Source organism: Juglans microcarpa x Juglans regia, chromosome 1S (assembly GCF_004785595.1).
Source record: "Juglans microcarpa x Juglans regia isolate MS1-56 chromosome 1S, Jm3101_v1.0, whole genome shotgun sequence".
NCBI lineage: Eukaryota > Viridiplantae > Streptophyta > Magnoliopsida > Fagales > Juglandaceae > Juglans > Juglans microcarpa x Juglans regia.
In genome coordinates, this window is record NC_054595.1 from 24,706,532 (window position 1) to 24,722,359 (window position 15,828).

The following is a 15,828-nucleotide window of genomic DNA, read 5'->3' on the forward strand; positions in this document are numbered from 1 at the left end:
GCACAATTAGCGCCTATAGACAGCAGCCAAGGAATCAGCTAGCTAGTTAACTTCCCCAGCTCATACCAACAAATTTACAAGTTAAAACATATATGCAACCTGATCAGTTTGTTTTTGCAACTCAATTAATTAAGTACTCCATAGTTTCCTTACGTACCTTGCATGCAGCATACAGTTTGGCATCTAAAAATTAACCACACGAGCCCCATTAATTTGTCCATGCATGCAGCATGTGGTCCAACTGATCATAAGAGACGACATGCAGCATGTGGCCCAACTGATCTTAAGAGACGACATGCAGCATGATGTGGTCCCAGCTGTAAAGATCACGTTTTTTTTTTTTTCCAAATTTGGAGAATAGCTTTATGTCCTTAGGTTTTGGAGTTTCAACGAACTTTCACCTGCAATAAAAGAGAAGTTGCTTTTTTCAACGATTATTTTTGCAGGGTAGAAGGGGAACTTTCACCAACACTAGAAGAAAGTTAGGTTCAAGAAAATGCGTTTTCCCATGCATGGTTACAAGGGCAGGTGCATGCAGTACTTATACGGGCGATGATTTTTTTTTTTCTTTTTTTAGAAATATATGCTAGTACAAGATATTTGGCTTTTTGCAACTTTCTTGCAAAAAGAACTTCATGATTTCCTACAAATTTACTTGCAATAGGTAAAAACCTGTCAAGTTTTGCCAAGGAAAATAATTAAACTAGCTTGCATATAATTTTATAGTAGTAGCAACGAAATATGATTATTTCAAAATAAACTCATTGTAATTGCAACAAAATCTTACGGACTTAAAAACATCATCCGCACGTGTTATAGTTGCATCCGTACGTCCTAATTCCACTCAAATAATAATATTTTATAGCAACGTCCAAACTTTTCTTTCGAAGTACTTGATATTACCAAGGACAACGTACATTTTTTGTTGCAAATAATTTTTTTACCAGTGGATTTATTTTCCTTGCAAGTATGCAATTAATAATGACCGATCCCAGACTTTCCTTGCAAAGTACTTCATATTTTCAACGATAACATTTTTTTGTTGTAAATAATTTAATTACTAATGGGTTTATTTTCCTTGCAATTACGTAATTAGTGAAGGCTCTGCATTTTTTGCAACTAATTTTATGATCGACCGAAGTATTGGTTCGGATTTTTGACATTGTACGTTCGATCCAATTCTAGTAATGTTCAGTAGCAACGTCTGGACTTTCCTTGTAAAGTACTTCATATTTCCAACAACCTTTTTTCTAGCAATTGATTTTATTACCTGTTATGAAAAACCATGACAAAAGATTGAAAGAAAAATACGAAAAGAACAATCAAACAATCACACGACACAAGATTTATGTGGTTCAACAAATTGCTTACAACTACGGGAGCTGCAGATGATTTTCATTACTTGAGAAATCACAATACAATGTTGGGCGACTACTGTGCATGCACTGTACGGCCATATGATATAACACATCATATTTATAGTGAAAATGACAGGAAAACCCTAAAATCTCAATAATAATGATGTTCGCTCGAGCAGCGTGTCGAGCGCTCCTCGAGCTAACCTGTTTCCCATAATTGCTCGAGCTAAGTGTCGAGCGACTCACGAGCGAACTCTCTGACTTGAACTTCGCTCGAACGGTGTGTCGAGCGAACTCTCTCTATCGCATCAGCTCGAGCTCACTGTTGAGCGGTTTTGAGCGAACTCTCTGACTTGCCTCCCCTCGAACGGCTAATGACTCTGCTCGAGCATTGTGGACCGAACTCCACAGTACTCAACAATTCTCCTACTTGGAGATTGGTACACTCAATATATCGCCCTCCTCCTCAAACTTGATATCCTCCATCTCTACAACTCACTGCCCCTGTTTTCATGCTAGAAGACCAACTGAAGTTGCGCACAACTTCAGTTTCTCATGTGTAACACCCTTAGTTAGCAGAGTTCTTACTTCCACAAATCTTCTCAAGTAACAACTATCCATCATCTAGCACTGATCGTATAAAGTGATACCTGATATGTATGTGCTTAGTTCTAAAATGAAATACTGGGTTCTTGGCAAGGAATATGGCACTCTGACTGTCGTTGTAGAGAGCACCCTTTTGATTTTCTTTGCCCAATTCCTCCAAGAAACTCTACAGCCAAATCATCTCATTTGCAGCTTCTGACACTGCAATATACTCAGCTTCTATAGTAGACAAATAAACTGTTTTCTGCAAATTAGAATCTCATGACACGGTAGTACCACTCAGAGTCTAAACAAAGCCTGTGATACTCTTTCTACTATCAATATCTCCAGCTAAATCAGCATCAACATAACCCTGCACATCTAAGCTATCTCCTGAGAAACACAAGCACATTTCTAAGGAGCTTTTTAGGTACCTCAAAATCCACTTCAAAGCTTCCAATGTTGTCTTTTTGGGTTAGTCATATATCTACTCACAACTCCCACTGCATGGGCAATATCTGGTCTTTTGCAAACCTTAGCATACATAAGTGAACCAATAGCTGAGGCATAAGGAACCTTACTCATGTAATCTTGTTCCTCTTCTGACTTTGGTGACTGATCTTTGCTGAGTCTGAAGTGACTTCCCAAAGGTGTACCAACTGGTTTGGCCTAGTCCATATTGAACCTGTTGAGTACTTTTTTCACATACTCAGCCTGCGAGAGTCTCAACGTGCATTTGACTCTGTCTCTAACAATTCTCATGCCAATGATTTCTTTTGCAGCTCCCAAATCCTTCATTGCAAAGTGCTCTAACATCTGCTTCTTCAGATTATTGATCTCATCAATACTAGCCCCTGTAATAAGCATGTCATCCACATACAACAATAAAATAATGTAAGAATTGTCAAAATGCTTGACATAGTAGCAATGATTTGCCTGCCATCTGATGTACCCTGCATTACACATAAAACTGTCAAATTTCTTGAACCACTGTCTAAAAGCTTGCTTCAGGCCATACAATTTTTTCTTTAGTCTGCAAACTAAACCTTATTTTTCCTATACTACAAACCCCTCAAGTTGGTGCATGTAGATGTCTTCTTTCAGGTCTCCATGAAGTAAAGCTGTCTTTACATCTAACTGCTCAAGAAATAAATTTTCAATAGTGACCATAGCCAGCACTAACCTGATGGTTGTGATCTTCACCACAAGAGAAAAAATCTCAGAGTAGTCGATACCCTGTTTCTACTGAAAGCCTTTTACAACAAGCCTGACCTTGTACCTCTTACTGACATCATGCTCAGTCTTGACGTGGTACACCCACTTGTTGTGCAATGCCTTCTTCCCTGATGGAAGTTCTGTCAACTCCCATGTCTGATTCCCCAACAAGGAATCCATCTCATCCTTCATGGCTAACTACCACTTGCCAGAATTTTCATCTTACAAAGTTTCCTCATAACTCTGCGGTTCTGCACCATCTGTCAACAGAATGTAATTCAAGGTAGATGAGAAACGTTCTGGGAGACGAATAGTCCTAACTGACATGCGAACTGTAGCTGCTAGAGTAGACAGCTCTGGACCTGACTGTGGAATAATAGGAATGGGTTCACCGGACCCACTCTCCCCGTCACTCACATCTCTGCACTGCATTATGGTATCTGGTAGGTCATACAAACTCACGAACTCGGACTCCTGAAGAGCTGCTTTAGCAACTATACTGGACCTGTACTTGTACAGAATATTCTCATTGAATATCACATTCATGCTCCTTATAATCTTCTAACCATGATCATCTCAGAAACGATAGCAAAATGCCTCGTCTCCATAGCCAATGAAATAACATTTCTTTGACTTAGTCTCAAGTTTACTACGATCATTAGAATCAACAAGAACATAAGAAAGACAGCCAAAAGTTTTAAGGTGATCAAATTTGACCTCTTTCCCGCTCCAAGCTTCTTCCGGCAATCCACAATCCAACAGAACTGATGGCCCTCTGTTTATCAAATAGACAGCAGTACTGACTGGGTCTGCCAAGAAAGTAAGTGGTAATCCAGTGTGCAACCTCTTGCTCCTAGCACGCTCATTTATGGTTCTTTTTATATGTTCAACAACTCAACTCCTTGAACCCTCCATCAATGTACTCACCACCATTATCAGACTTCAAGCATTTCAGCTTTAAGTCTGTCTCTATCTCAACCATGGCCTTCCAATTTCTGAATATAGTAAACACATCATATTTACGTTTTAAAAAATAAACTCATACATTTCTGTTGTGGTCATCAATGAACGTGACATAGTACTGAAAACCTCCAAGAGATGCTACTAAGGAAGGTCCCCACACGTCTGTGTACATAAGATCCAGGTTTCTTGTTTTCAGTGTTCTACCACTTTTCAAGAAACTGACATTCTTTTGCTTCCCCATAATGCAACGCTCCCACATACTGAGATCAACTGACTTCAGTTCTGGTAGCTTGCCTCTAGAGATTCTATTGTGCTCTCTACAATGGTCAGTAACAACAGTATTATTCAAACCAGTAGTTATATAGAGAGTACCAGTTTTCTTACCCCGAGCCAGTATCAATGCCCCTTTAGTGACCTTCCAGGTGCTATCTGAGAACACTACTGAATGACCACAATCATCGAGCTGCCCAACAGAGACGAGGTTCTTCTTCAACTCAGGAATGTATCTGACCTTCTGCAAGGTCCATTTGTTCTTGTTAGGGAGTGCAATATCAATGTCTCTCATTCTCACCACGTCCAATGCCTCTCCATCAACCAGGTATTCCTTCCCAAAATACCTGCAACATAGCTTTACATTATTTCCCGATGGGAGGATGTGTGGAAGGAAGTCCCTAAATCAAGTATATAGCCATCAACTGGACTATGAACTGCAAGTAATAGTGTATCATGTACTTCTTCATTTACCACATTAGCACCATTCTCCGTCTTCTTCAAATTTCTACAGTTCTTCTTTATGTGACAAGTTTTGCCACAATTCCAGCAAGTTGTATGCTGCCCAGGCCTTGACTTGCTCTTGCCCCTGTTTTTTGATTTTGATTTGTTTCTGTTTGAGTTCTTGTCTTGTGATCTCCTTCGAGGATCAACATTAAGTGCTGAACTCGAACCCAAGGTCTCGCCTGAGTCCCTCCTGCGCACCTTCTCAGCCAAAATCAAATCACGAATATCATCATATTTCAACTTTGATTTACCAGCAGAATTACTAATAGTCATTCTCATGGCTTCCCAACTATTTGGCAGTGAGGTCAATAGTATCAATGCACGTATCTCATCATCAAACTCAATTTTAACAGACAATAATTGATTTGTGATAGTATTAAAATCATTCAGATGCTGTGCAATTGACGTACCATTTGTCATCTTCAAATTAAATAACTTTTTCATCAAGTGTACATTGTTATTCGCTGACGACTTCTCATACATACCTGACAAAGCCGTTATGAGATCTCCAGTTGTCTTCTCCTTGATGACGTTGTGTGCAACGGATCTCGACAAGATTAATTGAATGACCTCCAGAACCTATCGATCTAACAGGTTCCAATCAGTAGCCGCCATGTTGTGTGGCTTCTTCCCCAATAATGGAAGATGAAGTCTCTTCCCATAGAGGTAGTCATCTATCCCCGATACCTTCACTTCTTTTCCAACCATTTTTTTTCCTTAGACCCGAACCTTGGCTCTTAATACCAATTGTTGTGAAAGATGATGACAAAAGTTTGAAAGTAAAATGTGAAAATAACAATCAAACAATCACATGACACAATATTTACATGGTTCAGAAAATTGTCTATGTCCACGGGAGCTGCAGAGAATTTTTATTACTTGAGAAATCACAACATAATGTTGGGCGACTACAGTGCACGCACTATACGACCATATGACAAAACACATCATATTTATAGTGAAAACGGTGGAAAAACCCTAAAATCTCAATAATAGTGATGTTCACTTGAGCGCGTGTCGAGCGTGCCTCGAGCGAACCTGTTTCCCCTAATTGCTCGAGCCAAGTGTCAAGCGACTCACGAGCGAACTCTCTGACTTGAACTTCGCTTGAGCGGTGTGTCAAGCAATGTCGAGCAAACTCTTTGTATCACATCCGCTCGAGCTCACTGTCGAACAGTCTTGAACAAACTCTCTGACTTGCCTCTAGTCGAGCGACTAATGACTCCGCTCGAGCGGTGTGGACCAGACTCCACAGTACTCAACATTACCAATGGGTTTTTTTTCCTTGCGATTATGTAATTAGCGATGTCTTTGTGTTTCTTACAAATAATTTCATAACCGACCCAAGCATTGGTCTGGTCTTGACAATGTAAGTTCAATTTGTTTTAATAATGTTCAGTAGCAACGCCCAAACTTTCTTTGCAAAGTGCTTCATATTTCCAACGATAATATTTTTCATTGCAAATGATTTTATCACCAACGGGTATATTTTCCTTTCAATTATGTAATTAGCAATGGATCTACATTCTTTGCAAATAATTTTATAACCAAGAAGTGCAGCCAAGCTTCTGGTCCGGACTTGACACCGTACGTGGCATCCCTATGAGACTCTTTGTGGTAATCCCGTCCGGACTGAACACCATACAAGAATCTGTTCGGTGCACTTTGACCTTCAATAGCCAAGATGGTAACTGGACAATCTATGGTGATTAGACTAGATTATATAAAGGGCATTGATCTCGAGGTTATGTTTGGCAATATTTCTAGGAGCAAACTTAAGGCAAACAAGAAAGTTATGGATGAAATGATAAGGGTTCATACTATAACGATGTTAGACTATATCATTTTTGTGAAAGTGATAGAACCTTAAATAATCTATTGCATGGAAAAATGTTCTTCTGAACACATTTGATATTTACTCAATAAATCGGCACGTCTTTATTTGGATAGATTGTATGTTAACCCGAAGAGGTTGATATCTAGGGAAGAAAATGCTTGAGCAAAAAAAAAAATAGTTATTTTATTCTCAATCCGGTGTATAGAGCATATCATCCACTTCGCTTAAATAATAAGATTTGATTTGTAAGATTTAAATTTTTAAATTTAGTTTTCATATTAAATTATGTTATCTAAGCAGTAATGTGTAGTACTGTAGGTACTTTAAAACTGCAATACTAAAGAACAAAAAGGAGGAAAATGATCCGAGTTTTTTTGAATGCCTATGGTATATATCTAAGAGGTTCAAACAGAAGTATATTCGTAACGCTAAAAATGCGTATAGCTAGCAAATTAGGTTTGGAAGCTCAGCAATTATGATTAAGCATTGGTGCAGTGAATAATGCTAGAGTTCCCGTTGCATGCTCCCGCTGAGAGTTACCGTTGGAGCTCTATATGTGTTTTTATGTGTTTTTTTAGCTCTTTTTTATAGATTTTTTTAATAATTTTAAATATTTTAAAAAAATTAAAAATTTTCATAATATTATTAAAAAATAATTTTTTAATCACGAAGTAAAATAAAAGATATTTTTTTATGATTTTTTATTTTACTTCGTGATTAAAAAATATTTTTTAATGATTTTTTTTATTTCTTAATTAAGAAAATATTTTTAATGATGTTCTAAATTTATTTTATTTTTAAAAAATATTAAAAAAATACATAAAAATACATGATTAAGCTCCGGCAGAGCCACCAACGGGAGTTATTGTCCTTGCTGCATTATTACTCTGCTACATTTGGCCCAATTCTGAAAAGTGATTGATCTGTCTCTTACACTCATATTAACGTTGTCTGCATGATGTACAATTTGTCCTAATTCATCTTCTGAAAAAGTCACTTTTTAATTCGGCCAACCATGTGCATGCATGCATGTGCAGAGAACGTCGACAGAGAGACCCTTCACGACCATTAGTTGCATGGCCTACGTTTAGCAACATTAAACTCAGCCACACGTACCTGTACTGGTCCTCTACAATCTCTCTCTCTCTCTCTCTCTCTGTAAGATGCAATGTATGCACATTTCCCCTTATTCCAAAGAATGGAGTACTTCCTGACCAAGTACTGTATCATGCAAACAAATACAGTAAGAAAAAGTGATCCATTATGCAAACGAATATTTCATATTATTTTTAATTGTGGCTTCCATTTTTGTAGTCTTACCAACTAAAATAATAATAATAATAATTTCCGAGTAAAAAAAAGCTGGGTTTAATTTTGGTCTTAAACAGAAGCAAACACATGTAGTAAAAATGTCAATTTAGAGGTGTAAAGTTGGTAGCTCGACTAAATGCACAGCTGAGGCTTTGGTGGGGTTTGGCTTTTCTTGTGCTTGTTTTGATGACGATGATCTCCGTTTTGAGGTGGGGTTGGGGTGAACTAAGAGTACTTTCTTTCCAATGATGGTGTTCCAGTAATTCTTGATTTCATTGTCTGTTCGTCCAGGAAGCCGCTCCAGCTATCAAAGACCATCTGTAACGAGACACACACAGGACATTCTCATCATCAATCTGATAATAAGCTCCTCTTCATCATTGGTTATGTTGCCTAGCTCTCTTAATATCAGGTCTTAGATAATTCAACCATCGTAGCCGGCAACTCTTCCCACATCTCTTAAGCCCTGAATAACCCATGAATTAAAATATTTTTATTTTCGTAAGCTTAATCTACCGCAATAAAGAAAAGGAAAAACACAAAAACGCATAAGGTTGTTCCTCTGTTTTTTGACAAAAATATCTAACCCGCTCTTTTGGGAAGGTTTCCTCCGAGTATTTTATCTTAAATAGCTGTCCATGTTCCCCTATATATTCAAGCCCCGATCTTTTGAACAACAAGGACTCCATCCCATTTAAACCAATCTCAAGGAACAACAAAGACTCTCTCTCTCTCTCTCTGATCTACCGTTTTTTGCAGTTGTCACGAAGCTTAATGGTAGAGGCAAGGCAGAAGTAGGAACCGCCGACACAATCTCCCTATTGGCCCCATGTTCCCAATCTTTAGGTCTTGGGTACAAAATAATAATAATATAATAAGAGACAGGGGAAACCAAAGATGCCGTTGGTTGCATGTGAAGAGCATACGTCCGGGACCGTGATCAATTAATTACTTGTGAGCAGCTTCTACTAACTGTCTAACACCCAAGACACGTACGTTTTGATCACGTCCGGGGCCGTGATCAATTAATTACTCTCATTAATGATCACATGGCTCTCCATAAAATCTGGGAAAATTCTTTGTTGAAGGCGAAATCGTGCATCCATACAATCACATGGAATGTGGTTGGATTTAATCATTAATGAGAGTTTTGTTCATCCTTTTCTTCTTCCCCATTTACCCCTTCCTCCTCGTAGATGTTGTGAACCAGAAAGTCATTTTCTTTCCCATGAAAGAGGAAAACGAAGCTCCGGCAAAATCTCCCCTGCAAAAAAAAAAAAAAAGGCCCAAATATCTCTCTCTATGAAATGCTTTGTTTGAGTATTGGTTCATTGGTTGTTCGATCTGGATCTCCAGCCACAAAAAAATTTTGATTCTAGAACCATAAATGCTTTTATAAATATAGCATCTAAATATTAAGTTCAGCCAATAAAATGCTCACACTTGTAGAAATTATAGAAACTGAGATGATCTTTACAGCAATAACTTATTAATCCTTGAAAATGAACAAAACAAAACTTGAACTATATACCTGAGATTTTAAGTTGAGAATTTGTTAGATTAACTTACAACCATTTTTGATTTGTAAGATGTTTTTTCACTTTTTGCCAATATAATAAAAGTGTGCGATGTTCTTTGTCATTCTTCCCAGCTCTTTTTTTTCGATACCAAGTTTTTCTTCTTACGTATATTTTTTTAAAGGAAAAATCTAGGGGCTCCGCTGGGTGCTCCCTCCCTCTTTTTTTTTTTTTTTGTTTTTACTTTTTTTTTAACTTAGGGATTGAGAAAATATAATTTAATAATATTATGAATTTTTTTATTTTTTAAAAATATTAAAAAAATAATGTGATATAAATAAATAAATAAATAAATAAACCTTCTGAATTTGGCCTTGTGGGTGCTCCCGCAGAGGGAGCGGTGTAGACCCACTCTTTTTTTAATAATAAAAAGCTAAAGCTGGCACCATGCATGTGTGCTTTGTCCGCGGGATGGGTGCGCCAAGGTGTCTTACCTAGCATTTTTCGATGTATAAAAAAATTGATGTAGGCAGAAATATTATAATTATTTTGAAAATTAGTTAATTAACAGAAATAAGTTGTTTGAATATAATTTATTATTATTTTGTTTTAAAATTTAAAAAATAATTATTTTGTTTGAAAGTTTAAAAAAGTTGTAATGATTAATTAAAAATTTAAAAAATTTAAAATTAAAAAATATTTTATGTTTTAGTGATATTTGAAAAAAAAATTATATGAAGTTTTGACATCTCATCTCACCTAACTTTTCAAACAATCCCCAAGTCATATTTGTGCAAATTCATCTTCTTAAGATATAGAGTTCCGCGCAATCAATGTGAAATATTAACCCAGATGTCCCAAATAAATTTGAAATTGTATAAAAGACTTATAAAATTATAAATTGATGTTCTCGATGTCATACGTAAAATTATAAAATTAATTTTATTATTAAATAAACATAACATATTATATTTAGACACATCAATTTATTTTTGTAACATCTTTCTTAGAGCTAAACTAGCATTTCTAAGAAGAGAGCAGCTGGCAGCAGGATTTGGTTTATTTACACCTTTTACACCACCCAATCAGGAGATGACACTTAAGAGTTTCTCTAAAAATAAAATAAAACTGGTTCCATGAGATCAGTAGGGACTTTTGGTAGGGCCCTCTCTCTCCCGATACCTTTCTCCCTTCTCATCACCCATCTCTCTCTCTCTCTCTCTCCTCAAAATAGGAATGGATAATATGAGAAGGAAAAATAAAACAAGGCTTTGCTGGCTCCAATTACAGCCCTCTGTTCTTAAACTTTTTCGTTAAGCTTTCAGATGGGTAAGGAGTGTAGAATTCCGGAAAAGGAAAGTTGAGTTCGAAGCTAAACTCGTCTTTGGTAGAGAAAGTGATGCTGGTATTTTGGTGGTCCTGCTGATGGGAAATAAAGACAAAGCCCTTATCTTCTTTCTATTCTTCTTGGCTCTTCGTTTACAAACCCATCTTCATTAGACAAGTCTAAGAGTTTGTCCACAAAAAAACTGTCGCAACCCATGCCATTTTGTCCATTCTCATGCAACAAATCCTTGAAAACCACTTGTGGGATTTGATTTCATAGTCATTTCCTTCCTAAAATTAGTCTTCAACGCCAGTTTCACACATTTCATTTCCATTCTAACCAACACACAGAGAGAGAGAAGACGTTAATCAGGGAGATGGGTTCCAAAAACCAAATCAATTTTCAGAAAACGTTAAAGTGTATTAAAATTAACCATAACTAAGTATTAAACTACTTACAGAGATTAATTAAGGAGATGGGTTCCAAATTGAGAAGAGGGAAATTGACAGTTCACCTTGAAAAGTCACTCTTATTTTATCTGCAAGTGGTAGAGTCTTGACTTGCAACCTGCTAAGAAGAGATATTGGTTGCTTCTTCCGTTGGAGAGAGAGAGAGAGTGCGAGAGAAGTTTGCGAGAAAGAGAAAGAGAAAGAGAGTCTGCGAGAGACTCGCGACCTCATCAGCTGCTTTACTTACGAAGAAAGTCAGTGAGAGAGAGAGTGGAAGAGGAATAAAATTTGTTTGGAGAGAGAGAGAGAGAGTGCGAGAGAGGGACATGATTCGTGGTGATGAGAGAGCGACCAAGAGTGAAAGGGGAGCCTTATGGAGAATATGAAAGAAACAAAAAAAAAAATGCTCTCAACGCGCACTCACGGTAAATTATGTGAGCTTCTTACGTGTCTGCATCTTATTGGCTGGTGTAAATTAAAAGTTTACACCAGTTTCGGCTTGAAGCTTTTCTCTTATAAAAAGATTATAAAATCATCGTATACGTACTGCATGCACCTGCCCTTCTACCATGGATGGCAAACGCTTTTTCGTTAACTTTCTTGCTCTTGGAAGTTCGTCAAAAATCGAAAATTAAGGACGTATATAAAGCTATGCTCTAAATTTGGAAAAAAAAAATGTAATCTTTGCGGCATAAGTTATATACAGTCATAAAATGCATAAGCGTCACGTAATTACTTTGAAAAAAAATATGATCCACTATTAAAAAAATTAATTTTTTCATATGAGTTCCGTATTTACTAATTTTTTTGAAGAGATTGTGTGACGTTTGCATATTTAGTTAATTTTTAAACGCCAAACTGTATGCCTGCTATGCATGGTACATTGAAGGAAATGGAGTACTTGAGTTGCAGAAACAACTGAGTTTGTATTAAATTCTAAATGTTTAAACCCAAATATATACAATAAGTAACTGTGATTTGTGTATGTAATATGTATATCTACAAATAAAATAAAATAAATCAGAATTAAGAATCAGGCCGGGAAGCTAGGCTCTTCAGGCTCCCTGATTCCGTCACTGCTGCGTATATATATATATAGCTTGTTTCGTCACATGGTGTCATGCACTGAACTTGGATTCATTGGACTAACTTGAATATTCCAATTTATAAGGGAGAAGATTCTGGAAATTGGCCAACGATATATATTGACACTAATGTTAGCTAGATATAGACATAGGTTGTACAACTGTCAAGGACTTCTTTTAAAAAATTAAATTTTTTATATGTGTTTTATATTTATTTATTTTTTTTAAAATGAATATATGATATTTACACATTTTATAACTACAAATATCATTTCTCATATATTAATCGTCGTATGAAGATGTACGTGGGTACCGATTAGTGTTATTATTATTATTTTTTAAATATTTGTGTGTATTTTTTTTAATACTAAAAAATAAACACACATAAATGCTTTTAAAAAATACTGATTAATACATTTTATCGGTACACTTTATCAGTGTACTAAGCATTCTCCTTATTAAAATAGCTAACCCTAGTACCTTTTAATAAACTAATTCTAATACCTTTATAAATATGTATATATATATATATATATGAGAACTTTAATTTGTTCCCAAGATCTTTTACAGTTGATCTTGGTCGGAGCATTCTCAGCGCGCAGTTTATGAATTGGAAAATGATTTATTTATAATTATTTTACAACGTCTCTACATAAATGAAATGGATTTTATAATATTGAAATTTTATTTTTAATGGAGTGACATGATTGTATTGGTTAATTCAAAATGAATTGTAAAAGAGTTTTACAACTCATCATCTCCACACACCACATTTTTTTTTTAAAAAAAAATAATTTTATTCTTATTAAACTAATTGAATTATTATACTCATCATCTATATACCACAAATTTGATAAGAGAAAAAAAAGTATGATGTGTAGAAATGATAAATAAAAATTTTCATTATAAAATAGTCGTAAAGAAATTGTAAATGTATAATGACCCAATACTTTATAATCCATGTTCCAACTTCCGGTTATTTTTCTCAATTCTAACTATTTATGTGATAAAAATTGATTTTTTTATATATATAAAAATTGAATAAATTCAAGAACTTTATTTGTTTACTAATAACGCTTAATTCCAGCTTATAGGTATTAAAATAGATTGTTAACTAAAAGAGTATTGTTAAAATAAATTTAGAAGGTACAAGTCTCGTACACCTTTCTCAAAAAAAGTTAGATTCACGGTATATGTAGGTACTTTTTACTTTTTATAATAAACTCTATTTTTTATTTTTTATTTTTAAGAATTTGCACCTGAAATGTATACTTTAGACTGATATAAATTATTTTCTTAATCTAAAGAGTAATACACGACATCGTTGCAGTACCGGTTACATGATTTCCTAATTAAAATATGGACAAACTTTAAACATCAGAAAAGGTGGAGTTGCCTTTTGTCATATATATATATATATATATACGCAAACTCAAACTCAAGTTAAGGGTTGCTAGCTTGATAAATTCCTACAGTTTGAGAGCAAACGTGTGTGAAATAGCTGTAAATGATGTACACGTAGCATGAAAATGATACAGACGGTTGCAATGCCGACGATTGTCACACTCAGTATACTTTTATCGTGTACTTGTCTGCATCATAAAAAAATACTTGACAAGTACTTGACAAGACCATATATACATGTATATATATAATCAAGAAATATTTTAATCATAATAAAATTATATAAAAAAATATTTATAAATTAACGTGATTCGATATAGTATGTTAGATTGTAAAATTATTTTTAATATAAATTAATAGATTTAACAGATCACGTAAAATTATATCAATTTATAAATTTTTTTTTATATAATTTTTTTTTATATATGTAACGGTTATCATATAATTAAATGGAGGGCCAAAAGTGTATATATTGTACGTGCGCAAGGTACATATATATCTTGTAGAGGACCACAGGTACATATATATCATGTATGCATGAGGCTGAGTTTCATGTTACGTTGCTACCATTTAGGGGTGTGCAAAATTTCGAAAATTCTGACTCCATCCGACTTCGGCTCCGACTCCAACTCCGACTCCGACTTCGACGGAGTCATCGGAATTCGGAGTCGGAATTTGGAGTAGTTCTGAATATGTATTCGGAGTCGGAGTCGGAGTCGGAGCTCCAAGAAGCTTCAATTCCGACTCCGAAATTTTTTTTACTGTACACTTGCGCTCGAGCGAGGTGTCGAGCGCAAGTCGAGCACACATTGTATTGAACATTGACTCGAGCGACATGTCGAGCGGAAGTCGAGCGAACCTCTCTGAAAGAGTTCCGCTTGAGTGCCACGTCGAGCGCACGTCGAGCTCCGATCTTATATTGGAGCTCCTATAGGATGTCGGAGCTTCGACCTCCGATCGGAGTCGGACTCCGACTCCAATTCGGAGTCGGAGTCGGAGTTCCAATTTGGCTCTGACTCTTGTCGGAGTCGGAGGTCGGAAACGAGCACTCCGACTCCGTCGGAGTCGGAGCCCAGCCCTACTACCACTGATTCATAATAGAGATCGTGTATGTACTGCATGTGTACGTGTGTATATATATAGATATATGTCGGTATCACTGATTCATCTCCGATTCTCTATGGTCTAAATTTAGAAAGGTGAATTGAAAGAGTGAGAAAATATTGAATATTAAGATCTCAAAATATTTATAAATAATAATAAAATAGTTTATAAATAGTAGTAAAATAATTTGAATTAAAATATTTTATTAGATTTTGAGAAATGAAAAAAAATTGATTAAAAATATTAAAAAGTTAAAATATTAATTTTATTTTAAAATTTAAAAAATTTATATTATTTTTTGTGTTTGGTTTGAAATTTTTGAAAAGTTATGATGATTAGATAAAAAAATTAAAAAATTTAAAATTAAAAAATATTTTATGTTTAAAAGATATTTAAAAATATATGATAATATTTGAAAATAACATAAAAGTTTCAAATTTCTCGACGGTTGTGAAGTCTCTATGTTTGTTCTCTATCGATGCATACACACGGTAGGCGAATAATAAATGACTTTGTCAGAAGCTGTATTAGGACAAATAGTAGAAGCCCCAACAATGTGAGTGCGAGACATCAATCGCTTTTAAGAATTGTGCTGAATTAATAGCAGAGTTTTGCTATGAATGAATAAGTTTACATACCAATTTATATATTAATGATATTATCTTTATATTATAAATTTAAATTAATATTATTTTTAATAAAATTTATTTTTTGAGTAATCTTATAAAATGAGTATGCGTATTAATATACAGAATCGTTTATAATTAAATTTTTTATTCATAGTAAATGCTAAATAAAAAATTATTTGTCACTATTCACCAATCACATCTCATACTCTATAAAAAATAATCTTATATCTTATAAAAAATATTTTTACATTTTATGAAGAAGTTATA